The sequence below is a fragment of the Lissotriton helveticus genome, chromosome 2_2 (genome assembly GCF_964261635.1).
Source record: "Lissotriton helveticus chromosome 2_2, aLisHel1.1, whole genome shotgun sequence".
Classification (NCBI taxonomy): domain Eukaryota; kingdom Metazoa; phylum Chordata; class Amphibia; order Caudata; family Salamandridae; genus Lissotriton; species Lissotriton helveticus.
The window spans coordinates 328197596-328211717 of record NC_136060.1 but is presented as its reverse complement, the minus strand read 5'-3'; positions in this window follow the sequence as shown (position 1 = coordinate 328211717).

Genomic DNA, 14122 nt, shown 5'->3' with positions numbered 1-14122 from the left:
GGATGAGGAAACCCATTTCTCGAGTAACTTAAGAGATATTAATTCTTAAAAGCTAATTTAAAAAAAATTCTGCTGCTAACGTACGCCGATACCCAAGAATGTATTAATTACCCGACTACGTGCATTTGAATTCATAATAAATTCACTTAACGCATGTTTCATTGAACGGGTTATCTGAATCCAGACTGAATAAAAGATAAAATCTGGCTGTCCGGATATTTAAATTTTTTGTTTGCACCATCACATTACTTATCACTACTGCTTTTAACCATGGGTAAGAACCTCCGGGTGGAGGCTGCATAACCAATCAACCCAATGATTATGCACACATGTGTATGAAGAGCGGAGAAACAAGATATACCGCTACCTCGATCTTTCCAACACGTGCATGAGGGTTTTTTAATTTGGGACACACGAATCGTCAAGACCTGCATACCCTGGTTATGCAGGACCAGTGATCCTTCCCTTTTGATTACTAATATTCAAGCTTAGGAAGCTGAACGGATCAGTGATTTCCTCCTCTTCCCTTTTTGATAGAATTCTGCTTGGTCTAATGCCATCATCCTCTTCTTCCTCATGACCAACTTTTCTATCAGTGTGAACTGAGTTGCTTCCCATCTCTCATCACTACAACCACCACCAGCTATCTTTTTAAGGTGCTCCTCCTACTGGATTGTATGACGTTTTTTCAAATGGGATGTTTGACCTCTAGTACCGTAGTTCGAACCTGGCTTACTTCGATGAACCATTGCGTGGCACATGGAGAATATTACAATGTTATATTCCTGATTGCTAATAGTAAGGAAGTTCCGAACTAGGGAGAATAACTTTTTTAGTGTGCCAGTGTCATTGCCTGAAGAACTGGAGGTAGGTGGCTGTATCATTTGCCTTTCTATAGGGCAAACTTTAACTGTGGTAGTAGTGGATGCAGGTCTCAGTGGGGGTCTAACAAATATGAAATCCGGCTGTGGTAGTAGTGGAACCACATCCCTTTGAGCAGGTTAAAATGGAGGGGTCATCTCTGTGTACTCTGAGCTGCCCTCCATACTGACAATCACTGGTTTGTCATCATCACTGTCACTTTCCAATATCCTAATGCTTTCAAGAACTTTCCTTTTTCCTTGTTTTTCAGGTGGGTCTCGGAATCGGCCAGGGCCCAATCCATGTCCAAATCATCAGAATGGGGGTCTTGGAGAAGATGGTGGAGTACCCTTTATTTTTCTTGCTGGAGATCATGAAGCCAATGCTTGAAGAAGAGCAACCCCTTGCTGTTCTTCTCCTACTTCAGGAAAAATTGTTGCTGGCTGCAGCTCCTGTTGCCAATTTTCCTTCTACGATTGGTTACTTTACGTCCGAGACAAATCATGTTCAGACTCACTACTCATTAACATGACTGCAGCAGCTGAATCGCTGAAAGACATTGGATTGGGCTTAGCCTTAGGTTGGGTGTTGCTGCTCGCAGCCTTTTGCTGCCCAGAGGAGTTTACAGCAGGTATACCACTTTTCCTGAAAAAGGTGGATGGCGGCACCCAATGGTGGCAATATCATTCTTCTTCTCCTTCTCACTGGCCACTTTCATGGCAGGAACACCCTTGTTTGGGGCCATCTTCAAGAAGCAGAGGAGGACTCATGTGGCTGATGCATCACTGCCAGCTGTCTGTCTGTCAATACTGTGTGTGATGTCTCTTGTACAAATAAAGGCAAACAAAAAAATTCAGTGAAAATTAACATTTTCTATTTGAATCTACAGACACTATTATTTAGGGAGGTCATCCACATTCATTCTAAAACATGCATAAACATATTATTTCAATAAAATTTAGATCGAAAAGTTTCTTTAGATGCCTCCAAGGCAGACAGGGGGTAAAGGGAGAAAAGGGATTCATTCTTAAAAAACACTATTAATGGTGAGCGCCTATGGCCTAGTAGACACCTAAGGCAGGCAAGGGATACAATAGAAAATGGAAGAATCCTTGAAAAAATATTTCTGGTGTCCACTTATGAGACATCTATGGCAGTCGGGGGTGCAGGGAAAAATGGAATAATCCTTAAAAGAATTATTGCTGGTGTGTGCCTATGGCCTTTTAAACACCTATGGTAGGCCGGGGGTGCAGAGAAAAATCAAATAATTGAAGATATAAAATAATGTCTGGTGTCTGCCTAGGGACTATGAGAAATACTAAAGGAGGCAAAGAGGCACAGGGGAAAATGAAAAAAATGCATTCAAAAAGTAAAAACACTGGACTACAATCATCCTCAAGCACATTATACTCATATCATGGAAAAATAAATTTAAAAAAAGAACAAAAAACACAAAAGGCATAGGCCATAATCTAGGGACATATCTATGTCCATAGAAAATGACATTCAAAAGGATTTACACACTGACTAAACAAAATGTCTGCTGGGTACATGGCCACCAAGGGCGAAGGCATAGACAAAAAAGAACACATGCAGGCCTTTGACAAAATCAAAGCACAATGGCTACATAAAATGGCCGCTCTGCCATATGTGAAGGCTTAGACAACACAGAACACATGCAGGCCAATGGCAACAAAAGTGCACTGATTACTCAAAATGCCCACCAGCCAAAGGCCACAAAGGGCGAAGACATGGACATCAAAGAACACATGTAGGCATATGCTAGAAAGCATACTGAATACACACAATTGCAGCCAGACACATACCACCAGGGGCAAAGGCATGGACAACAAAGAACACATAAAAGCCTATGCAAATGCACAGTGACTACACACAATGTTCACTGGCCACATGTTCAGAACAACAAGCAAGAAGGCATGAACAAGAAAGAACACATGCAGGCCTATGGTAAAAGCACACTGAATATGCAAATTGTCCACCGGTCACATGACCACCAAGGATGAAGGCATAGACAGCAAACAAGACATGCAGGCCTATGAGAAAAGCACACTGACTACACAAAATGCCTGCCGACCACATGACCGCCAAGGGTGAAGGAATGACCAGCAAAGAACAGATGCAAACAGAAAAATTGATGGACAGAATGCAGAAGAATGTCATAAATTCCCCCCAGTACAGAGATCTGGGCCTAAATCCGGCGTTTTTGCTCACAATGCCATTCCAGTTTGGACCCAGCCATGTGCAAATCATTCTTGAGCCTCCACCCAATGGGAACAGTCCAGCCCAAACTGCCAGGCCAGGTCCACCCTGGACTGGAAACAAGCATCCTAGGACTGGTTTCGGGCTTTCAGCCTTCATCAGCCAGGATAGCTTGACTCCAGTGGCATGGAGAGCACGGGACCCACATCTAGGCATACTCGTCCCACTCGGGGTGACAAATGCAAAAAGAACAATTGATGGACAGAATGCAGAACAATGTCATACATTCTCCCAAGTAAAGAGATCTGGGTCTAAATCCAAAATTTTTTTGCTCACCATGTCATTCCAGTTTGGACCCAGCCATATGTAAATCAGTCTTGACCCTGCGTCCAATGGGAACAGTCCAGCCCGCACTGCCCAGCCAGGTCCTCCCTGGAATGGAAACAAGTATCCTACGACTGGTTTTGGGCTTTCAGCCCTTAGCAGCCAGAATAGCTTGACTCCAGTGGCATGGAGAGCATGGGACCCACGTCTAGGCATACTTGTCCCACTCGGGGTGACAAATGCAAAAAGAAAAATTGATGGACGGAATGCAGAACAAATCAAAACATTCACCCCCAGTCAAGAGATCTTGGTTGAATCCATTGTATTTTTGCTCACCATGCCATTCCAGTTTGGACCCAGCCATATGCAAATCAGTCTTGACCCTGGCCCCAAGCAAGAAGGCATGAACAAGAAAGAACACATGGAGTCCTATGGCAGAAGCACACTGGCTAAATAGAAGCCCTGCCACATGGCATGGAAGACAAAGTAGGCCTAGAACAAAGAAAAAATGATAGCCTATGGCAAGTACATACACATAATGTCCACTTGGCCAGCAAAGGAAGGGGTATGGCAAAAAAAGAAGAAAACCCTACTGTTGTATTCTATTTAATTTTGTACGTGGTCCTTTAATGGTCATGAGGTTGTATTTCTACAAGTGTAACCTGGCAACTGGGGGCCTTCAAGAATGGAGAGACGGGAGAGGAGCTGGGACGAGTTGGAGATCACAGCTGTTGAGGGTTGCTGCATTACAACAAATAAAACTTCAAATTACTTTTGATTTGAACTCATTACTTCTTAAAATTGGCAACGAGGACGGGATGACAGAAAGTATTGTACAAAAAGAGTTGGACCAAGAATTTAATTTGAAGTAGAGAATGACGAGGACAAATGTTCATCATTTGAAACTGCAGCTTATGTTTAATAAACATTGAAGACCCTCAACGAAGTCCCTAATCAAGCTTTAGTGTTGGTGTGTCCTTTTGAAGTTCCTATCTACTTAAAGGAAATATCTACAAAGGAGATTGCTGCCAACAATTAGAAGAAGCTTGAAGGTACACATTTATTTGTATTTTTTTTCTCTATGACTTTGACTAGACGGTCAGATTGCTTGCCAATTTGTCTCTGGGCATATTTGAGGAGTGGCAACTGGGGAGCAGAGATCTACTTGTGTGATGTTTTTGAAGTAATGAACTTTGCGGAATTCAAATTTTACTAGTTCCTAGTGTTGAGTTGATCGAAGTGTACTGTAACTGTGACATTTTTTTTTAACTGGATTCCGATGTTAAAACTACGTTTGTTTAACTACAAACCCCCGAAAACTGCATCTATTTAACTACAAGCAACGTTACCTTCAACTAACGGCTTAATTTAGAAGGTAAATACCAGCACGCATCTGCCGGAGTGAGCGCCCACTCATCTTTCAAAGGGAAACATCGGCGCATGCAACTGTTGCAAAGAGCACCCGTCATCACAATCTTGTTCAGCCGGATGTTCCCATGTATCATTGCGTACGTGCGTAACCACGCAAGTTCAAGGGTTACGCTGCGTGCCGCCATCTTAGTTAGTTATTATTTACGAATAACCGGGAACAGTGTTGGCGATTGTGTATGTTTGTGAAGATTTTGGCGATTTACAAACGTTTTCCAGGATTTCCTTCTGGAAGTAACAAGTCAGTTTGAGTTGGAAATATCGACACAATTTGAAAGAAAACTACGAGTGTGTTTGTGACATTACATTTTAAGTACACGTTGGTGTTTATTTTTTTTTGTTTACAGTAAACACATACTGGGAACATGTCTAGTTAAACGATTGCTCCTCCTCCAACATATTTGCAAGATCCAGGTTCTCCTAGTATGCCATGGGAGGACTGGATAGAAACTTTTAGTACTTATTTGGAGGCCATTGGAGGTGAAGAATACGTATCTAGTAGGAAGTTGGCGATATTAAAGCACCATCTTGGTGTGGAGGGCAGAAATGTGTTAAAAAATGTACCTAAACCAGTTCTGTTGTCGAAAGCAGTGACAATAATTCCAGTTCTGAGAGTAGTGAGGAAGATGTGTATGAAATTGCTGTGCTCATGCTAGAGGAGAACTATGGAAAAAAAAATCAGCATTGTTGTAGAAAGGCATAGGATTTTTCTCCAGAAAACAGGAACAAGATGAAAACATCGACCAATTTGTTGCAGCCTTAAGGAAATTGGCCACTACATGCAGGTTCAAGGATTTGCGTGATGAATTGATTAGGGATCATCTAATTAATGCTACCTGCAACAAAAAAGTGCAAGAAACATTTTTGGATATGATAGACCCTACTTTGGAGAAGGCCATACAGATTGCTATACGTATTGAAAATACGACGAAATATGTGAAAGAATTGACTAAACTGGGGTTCAGAGTGAATCTAATATTTCCAAAGTTAACGATGTTAGCCAGATTAACAAAAGTATCAACAAGAAATCGGATGTAAATTTGGGAAAAAAACATCATTACTTTCGAAAACCAGCAGTTAAAGTGTGTTATAGGTGTGGAAGCAACAGACACTCATCGGATGCTGTCCATTGTCCAGCTGCGAAGAGCAGGTGCTACAAATGGAAAAAAATGGAACACTTTGCAAGAGTTTGTAAAGTAGGAAATGTAGTGCAATCTAAACCTGTTGTAAGTGCGATTAGTAATGATCCTACAACTAAATCTGGTGATAGTGATGGGGAAATTTATGTCATAGAAGATGTTAACAATGTGGGCAGTAAGTCAGATGATGAATACACACCTCCTAAAAGTGACATCAAGATAATGGGCACTACTATTCCTATGTGGGCAGATTCTTGTTCTCCTTTCACGATCATAGAGAAACATGTTTGGAAGGATTTGGGATCAGTACCTTTAGAATGGACTGATGTTAATCCTGTAGGATATTGTGGACAAAATTTACCAGTTTTAGGTTGTTTTTCCACTGATATCATTTTTCAAGAGAGGAAAACGTGTGCTAAAATATATGTGGTAGAAAAGGGTAAGTTACTACTTGGATGGAGGGATCAAAAACATTTAGACATCATCCTTAACCCCAATAATCCATCTCAAGTGTTACTCACTGAGACGTCTGACAGCATTGTGTGGACAACTACATTTCCAAATCTTTTAAAAAAAGAACTAGGATGTCTCAACAAATTTAGGCACAACATCATTTTAAAAGAGGGAGTTACTCCTAAAGTACACAAAGTGAGGAATGTTCCTTTAGCATTAAGAGGTCCTTTGAAAGAGGAGTTGAACAGATTGTGCAAGGAGGGTATAATTGAGCCCATAGAGGCGTCAGAATGGTTAAGTCCCATCGTGATTGCACGGAAACCGAACAGTTTTATCCGCATGTGTGTGGACTTGAGAGATTTGAACCAATGTATATGGGTTGATTGTCATCCATTACCACGAATTAACAAAATGTTAGCAAGCATTGATGAGGGCAAATTTTTCTCCACCTTAGATTTGTCGAGTGCCTATCATCAAACTTTGTTACAACTGGAGTCCAAGCACTTAACATCATTTATAACTCCTGAAGGTGCATTTCAATTTATCCGAATGCCATTCGGTCTTGCTTCTGCTTCTGCAGTATTTCAAAGGGTCATGCAGAATATCGTGAAGGACATTCCTAATTTATTAGTTTTTCAAGATGACATTTTAATTTGGGGAAAAGATGAGATGACACATGATACATATTTGGATATGTCACTGACCAAATTAGAGCAAGCAGGTTTGACGATAAGTTTACAAAAATGTAAGTTTTGCAGAACTGAGGTGGAGCATTTAGTCACTCTTTATCATCAGATGGTGTCAAATCAAAACTCAAGCTAGTCGAAGATTTGAAGAAGGCACCAATTCCGCAAGATAAAGATCAACTGAGATCTTTCCTTGGTTTAGCAGAGTACTATTCTAGATTTATCTCTAATTTTGCAAATTGTTTCAACCCGCTCAGGGAACTAATGAAGAAGAATGTTATTTATGTATGGTCTGAAAGATGTCAAAGTGGGTTTGACAAAGTGAAAAGTGCGGTAGCAAATGCTATATCATTGTAACCATTCAATCCTAATGACAAGATCATAATTGTCACTGATGCGAGTGGTTCTGGTTTGAGTGAAGTTTTGATGCAGATACATGAGGGAAAAGAGCGGGTAATATGTTTTGCATCGCAAACTGTTAAGGGAGCTGAAAGTACTTACTCCATGATTGAAAAGGAGGCGTTGGCGTGTTGGTGGGGTGTTCAACATTTTAGGAATTATGTGTGGGGAATCAGTTTTGATTTGCACAATGACCACGAGCCGTTGATTGATGTTTTTTCCACTTCCGGTGCTGGCAGGGCTACACCACGGATTGCAAAGTGGATATATCAATTGCAAGAATATAATTTTTGTTTAAGATATGTCCCTGGTGTCAGGAATGTCAACGCTGATTGCTTATCCCGCTTACCAGTTGAGAAGTCTGATGAGGATAGTGGGAATTTGGAGGTTGAAGATGATTGGATAGTGGCAGAGCTTTCAAGTGTGTTTAATTCTATCACTGAAACCGAATGGAAAAGTGCCAGTATAGATGATGAAATTATGAAATGGGTTATGTGTAATTTGTCAAGAAGAGATGGTTGGAAATTTCGTGAGCACACTATTCAATTCAAGGAAGTTTGGGAGGAACTCTCTGTGGTGAATGGTGTTTTAAGAAGATGTGATAGACTGGTGGTTCTGATTTCTTTAAGGAAAAAATGGATGGAACTATTGCATGAAGGTCATTGTGGGATGTCCGCCTTCAAGAGGAAAGCTAGAGAAGATTTTTGGTGGCCGGGAATGTATAGACATATTGAGAGGTTTGTAAGAAATTGCGTCGCATGCTCACGTAGTGATAAGTCTCATGCCATCCAAGAAAGTCCTATTCACTATGCTGAATTTCCTGATAAGGCATGGAATAAGGTTGCAATGGACATATTTGGTCCCTTTGACATTTTGGGTGTCGGCAACAGATTTGCAATTGTATTGATGGATTATTTTTCCAAGTGGCCAGAATTGACTTTTGTACGTGAGGTAAAATCCAGCAATGTGATAGAATTTTATGAGGAGATATTCCGTAGAGAAGGGTGTCCGGCTGAAATATTGACTGACAATGGTCCACAGTTCATTTCAAGAGAGTTTTCTGATTTCTTTAATAGGTGGGGTATTAGACATTGCAAAACCCCGGTTTATCATCCCTGGGGAAATGGTCTAATTGAGCGATTTAATCATGTGATAGGTGAGTGCATTCAACTAGTCGTACAAAATAATGGTTGTTGGAAGAAGGAGATAAAGGATGTGTTTTGGAGTTATAGGACAACTCCACATTCTGTGACTGGTGAGACGCCTTTTTGTTTGTTAAAGAGCAGGGTACCATGTTCTATTGCTGTGCCTGCGTGGATGGGAAAAAGTGGAAAAAAATGGTGGATGAAGTTGCTTTGAAGATGAGAGTTGGGAAATATCAAAATCAATATGAACAAAGACACAATGACAAATTAGTCAGGTTACCTAGACTATTTGAAGAAGGAATGTATGTAAGAGTGAAATATGACAGTTGTCCTGGTAAAGGTAAATCAAAATTATCTGATCTTAAGAGAATAAGTGTTGTCAGAGGTGATTTGTAGAAATTAGATGATGGAAAGTGGTGGAACACCAATCGTGTAACCAAATGCAATGAAACAGAGGTGAATGAATGGTTAAGATTAATCTACGAAGAGCGATCTACTATTCCAAAGAGTGGAACTAATACTAACAAAAAAAATAATATTGTTCCTGGAAGTAGTTCTAGTTTCAGCAAAGATTACTCTAACAATGATTTGAGATCCAGTAAGCGTACTGTTAACCCACCTTGCAAACTAAAAGATTATATATGTACATAGTTTTAATTTTGTCAATGATTTGTGATCCAGAAATTGTACAGTTTATCTAACTTGCATTCCACGAGATTATATTGGCATATAATTTAAGTATTATTTGGAATGTTAAAAATTGTTTTGTTTGTTGTTTTTTTTAAAGAGAGAGGATATGTTGTATTCTATTTAATTTTGTACATGGTCCTTTAATGGTCATGAGGTTGTATTTCTACAAGTGTAACCTGGCAACTGGGGGCTTCTAGAATGGAGAGACGGGAGAGAAGCTGGGACGAGTTGGAGATCACAGCTGTTGAGGGTTGCTGCATTACAACAAATAAACCTTCAAATTACTTTTGATTTGAACTCATTACTTCTTAAAACCTACCATTAATTTAGCAATGATAAAAATGAATTTTTTTTCCACATGTCTAAATAAATTTTGAAAGATGGATATCTTCAATTGGAGTGTGAACTGATAATTACCCTATGATTATGGAATAAGACCACCCGGTCTCTATCACGTTGTGCTCAGGGGTGTTCTCTCCCTAGGCGGGGGAGCTGTTCCTCAGTTCTGCACTTTCCACTGCCTGGCCAGACAGTGTTTACCCCTAGCAGCACACTTCAATCCATTACAAACCTTCGACCACGGATCATATTCGCTGTGCGAGCTCCCTATTACCTTTGAAATTATTCCTCCTCTGTCCACGGATCTCAGCACGCAGCAACCATGAACTTTGATTCGGTCTCCGGTATGACCGACCAAAAAGCCAGCACTTTTGCTTACACCACTGAGGATGCTGACAAAATATATGGTATGATACAGGATGACATCACCGCCACCGGTAACACCCGCAGCGTGGAGAGTAACCTTCGACAATTACTCTACTTACTCAAGAAACAATCTAATCAAAAATTACACGCTAGTACCCTGATCCGGTACCATCGTGTCCAACGGATCCCCCGCGGCCTACGGGTCCCCCTGAAACCTTTACTTTGCAAAAACAATGCTAAATTTGTTGAACGTTGGTACTCTATTTTAAACAAATGCTCCCTCTATCTGATTCTCTTGATCGTGGAAGAACTATCCAAAACACTAGATGAACTGTCCCATGAAATCATTAGCGTAAAAAAAGAGCTGGACGACGCCCTGTCCGCAGAAGACCTCAAGAAAATGTTGGACGATGTGAATATCCAATTAGACAAACACACACGAGAAACACAAGAGAGAAAACTACGTAAATTCAAGAGAGACACTATCGACTACAAGCTCGGCGAGGTGTACACCTGGGCAGAGGTGTGCGCCCGCCGACGCCCCAACAAACCTTACAATCCTTTCTCAGCCAATGAAACTTCATCTTCTGAAGATGATCAAAGGCAAAGACCAACTCCTGCTAGAACCGATGTGGAATCTCAGAATCCAAGCACCTCTACCGACTCTGCGGTTCATTTTTTAGAACCAGGTCCGGATCAACAAAAAGACCCCGGACGGGCAAAACCCGTCGAGGAAACAGAAAAAACTCCACCAACAGCCAAGAACAAAAAGACGAAAGCCAGACGCTGAATACCAATGATAATCTAGTCATAAATATTTCCTCTACCACGTTGTCTATTGAAGAAATAAACACTTTACAGAAGGGGCAATCATTCGTTCCTACCACCCGTACCAACACGTTGGAACTTGAAGTGAGAGCTTTTAAATTAATACGAAATATTCGTCTGAGACACTATTTCCAAAACATCAGCCCCATCATGACACATGAGGAAGATATGCTCCGAGGATTGCGACCCCACAGCACGTTCTTGGCACCACAAAGCCATAAAATCATTGATGCCTTCGAAAATCTGGTGAAACAAGAAATACTGAACTTGCCCTTCTTACAATCGGAAAAACAGAGGAATCTCACCCGTAAAGAGAGAAACATTTTACAAAAACTGGCTGATAACCCGGATATCGTCTGTCAAAATGCTGACAAAGGCGGTGCCCTTGTGATCATGGACACCACCTTTTACGAACAACAAGTTACAGCACACATCGGAGATTCTAACACCTATGATGTCTTACCAGGGGACCCCACCTGGAGTTCACCGACCATCTGACACTCATCATCAACAGGGCCTTTGAAAGCGGTACCATCAACGATAAAACCAGAAGATACTTGACACCCACCAACCCGAGACCACCTGTATTGTATATGCTACCCAAAATGCACAAGCATCCGACAAACCCGCCATTCCGTCCCATTGTATCGACGCGAGGCAGCATCCATGAGAACGTGGGTAAATTTTTGGACAAATATCTTCAACCATTTGTTCTAACCACTGAGTCACATGTTAAAGACACTACAGATTTTTTACTCAAACTTGAACCAGTCATGAATGAACTTAAAAACAATCAATTGATCATGTGTACAGTGGACGTCAGTTCCCTGTATACCTCCATCCCCCATGATGGAGGTATTGAAGCCATAGAACACGTACTGGCCCAATCCGATCTTGATCATGATCTAAAAGTTTTTTTGATGCAACTTACCATGTTCACCTTATATCACAGTTATTTTACAGTCTTTGACAAATGGTTTTTACAACTCAACGGCACGGCCATGGGAAATTCGGCAGCTCCTTGCTACGCGAATATTTACATGAGAATTTTTGAATCATCACACATTCTATGTCAAAGCAGTTGGCGCGAACATGGCAGGTTATACCTACGCTATATTGACGACATATTCCTACTTTGGGAAGGTTCCACTGAAACTTTAATCACCTTTCTAGCAACTTGGAATAACATCAACCAACGGATACAATTTACTTGGGACTACAGTGAGCAATGCGTCCATTATTTGGACGTGAAAGTGTTGAGAGAACCAGGGGAATGGTCCACCACCATCTTCCGTAAACCTACGGACAGGAACTCTACCTTGCACTATCAAAGTTTCCATCGCATGGGTTTGAAGAATAACTTACCTTTCGCACAAATTCTTCGAGTTAAAAGAATTGTGTCCAAAGAAGATGAATGCAAAAAACAGATTAAGACAGTTTTGGAACGACTCATAGCATGTGGATATCCCACTCCCATACTAGATCTGGCAGCCCAGAGGAGCGAGAAATGCTTGAGAACCACTTTATTGCAACCCAAATTGAAGACACCGACTGATCGTATGGTGGTAGTCTCCAAATACTCCAAGGCGTCCAATCGTTTTCAACAAATCATTCGTAAACATTGGGCCATTCTTTCTTTGGAACCAGACTTTAAGGGATTATTCAACCAGCCTCCCATGTTTGCATTCACCAGAGGCAAAAATCTAAAGGAAATTTTGAGTCAACCCAGTGGAACCAAAGCCAACATCATCTACACGGGCCTTAAACCTTGCTACAATTGCAGTAACTGCAATAACTGTATCCTTGGCAATACCATCAACCATCCCATGAAAGGTAACTCCATAAAACTCAAAGTGAATGCAACATGCAACAGTAAGAACGTGGTATACGTCCTGAAATGCCCCTGTGGCAAATGCTACGTCGGCCACACTGAAAGAAAGATCCGCGTGAGGATCTTAGAACATAAGAGCAATATTCGCACTCAGAACCTTAAGTCTACTGTTGCCACCCATTTCATGGAGAACAGACATACCGTGGCTCAACTGAAATTTCAAGTATTGGAACAGGTTCAGATCACATTGAACAACAAGAATACACTACTTAAACGTGAAAACTTTTGGATCCGTTATTTGTCCACGATGGTCCCTCATGGGCTCAACGATCGCATTGAATTTCTTTGTTATCTCTAATCTTTTTGCCCCGAGTCTCATGTTTTTCTCCTCACTTTTGCATGTTTTCTTGGTTTCCGACTTGTCAAGGTATATTTCTTTCACGTTCCATCATGGCGCCTGCACACTTCACTATCTTCTTTTTACTCTACTTTTCTTCGTTTCCATGTCCGCTTTCTATGTTTAGCTACCCCGCTCCGTCTTTTATGTTGATTTACCATCACCTCGCGGTTGATCTTTCCCCCTTGGAACTCCGTGGAGTCCAAGCGTAGTGTCACACTTGTAAGTACCCCACCTGGGACTAGATTATTTTCTTTTTCACTCTTGACTTTACCGCTCACTTTCACGGGCATGTTATTTCTTTTCCGAGCTCACGTTAGCGCGCGGGCTTACATTCTGACCACCATGTTATTTTGTTCGTTAGCCTTTTGAGCACTTACCTGGGATACTTCCTTTGGACACGTCTTTGGGTTATCTTGGCACCATCACATTTCTTTTAAGGACTAAATCAGACCGGTTTTCCCGGTGGTTGGGTTACTTTTATTCACTCACACTCGTGGTTTTATTGAGACTCACGTCTTTCTGACTGATACTGTTGTTTGATTTTCACTGTATTACTGCACCTTTAAGTAATTACAGTTTGGTTTTGATTTCCTTGTAGAGTAATCCCCTGACGAAGGGCTCCGCCCGAAATGCATCGGGATGTGTGATAATAAGTGTATCGTAACACATTGAACTTTATGTGGATTAAAGCCACCGTTACATGTCGAAAACAAAGACATTTTTTCCACATGTCTAAATAAATTTTGAAAGATGGATATCTTCAATTGGAGTGTGAACTGATAATTACCCTATGATTATGGAATAAGACCACCCGGTCTCTATCACGTTGTGCTCAGGGGTGTTCTCTCCCTAGGCGGGGGAGCTGTTACTCAGTTCTGCACTTTCCACTGCCTGGCCAGACAGTGTTTACCCCTAGCAGCACACTTCAATCCATTACAAACCTTCGACCACGGATCATATTCGCTGTGCGAGCTCCCTATTACCTTTAAAAAATGAAAACAAAGTCAACCGTA